Source organism: Colobus angolensis, unplaced genomic scaffold (genome assembly GCF_000951035.1).
Source record: "Colobus angolensis palliatus isolate OR3802 unplaced genomic scaffold, Cang.pa_1.0 Scaffold171, whole genome shotgun sequence".
NCBI classification, from domain to species: domain Eukaryota; kingdom Metazoa; phylum Chordata; class Mammalia; order Primates; family Cercopithecidae; genus Colobus; species Colobus angolensis.
In genome coordinates, this window is record NW_012114833.1 from 1,265,514 (window position 1) to 1,266,671 (window position 1,158).

Here is a 1,158-nt window from a genome sequence, read left to right on the forward strand (position 1 = left end):
AGGGTTTCACCATGTTAGCCAGGCTGGTCTCAAACTCCTGACCTCAGGTGATCCACCTGCCTTGGCCTCCCAAAGTGCTGGGATTAAAGGCGTGAGCCACCACATCCAGCCCACATTTTTAATTTCTTTCTCTCATTTATTTAGTCAACACATATCTACTGTGTACCTATGTGCCAGGACAGTGGAAAATGCAGGCATGGCTTCTGTACCTCACATACCAAGTACCTTTAGCTGAGTACACTTTGAACTCAACGGATAGTTCCTTTTGCAATTCCTGAATTGTACAGTTTAGCTTCGCAAACCAAATACACAATCTTCCTGGACATAACATCTGACTCCAACATTAATGTTGCAATGTCATTCTAAACTGAGTAGAGAACACTCCAAATCATGGCAGATTTCCACTGGCAAGTTCCCTTAAAGGCTCTAGGGGAGAAGTGGAGGTGAATGAATGACCTTCAGGGGAGAGTTCAGGCTTTATAAGAACCATTCCTCCCATTTATTAAGCAAAGATAGTCATGTATCACTGAAAGACAGGGATAGTTCTGAGAAATGTGTCATTAGGCAATTTCACTATTGTGTGAGCAGCATCAGAGAGTGTACTTACACAAACCTAGATGAAATAGCTTACTACACACCTAGGCTACATAGTATATAGCCTATTGCTAATAAGCTACAAACCTGAAGAGCATGTGAATATCATAGGCAACTGTAACAGAGTGGTAAATATTTGTGTATTTAAACATACCTAACATAGAGCCAAGGTGTGGTGGCTCACGCCTGTAATCCCAGCACTTTGGGAGCTAAGGTGGGCAGATCACTTGAGGTCAAGAGTTTGAGACCAGCCTGGCCAACATGGTGAAACTCCATCTCTATTAAAAATATAAAAACTAGCCATGTGTGGTGGCGCATGCCTGTAATCCCAGGTACATGGGAGGCTGAAGCATGAGAATCACTTGAACCAGAGAGGTGGAGGTTGCAGTGAGCTGAGATCGTGCTACTTAATCTGGAGTGCCACTGCACTCCAGCATTGGTGATGCAGTGAGACTCCATCTCAAAAAAACCCCAAAACCAAGTGCGGCGCGGTGGCTCATGCCTGTAACCCCAGCACTTTGGGAGGCTGAGGCGGGTGGATCACCTGAGGTCAGGAGTTTCAGA

General features: G+C 45.0%; 1 protein-coding gene across 3 annotated transcripts in view; it reads right to left on the reverse strand.

Moving 5' to 3' along the window:
- The window catches only part of RNF185 (ring finger protein 185), a 32,479-nt gene that overhangs the window by 14,478 nt on the left and 16,843 nt on the right, over window positions 1–1,158 (reverse strand). The gene's annotated exons all lie outside the window — the stretch shown is intronic.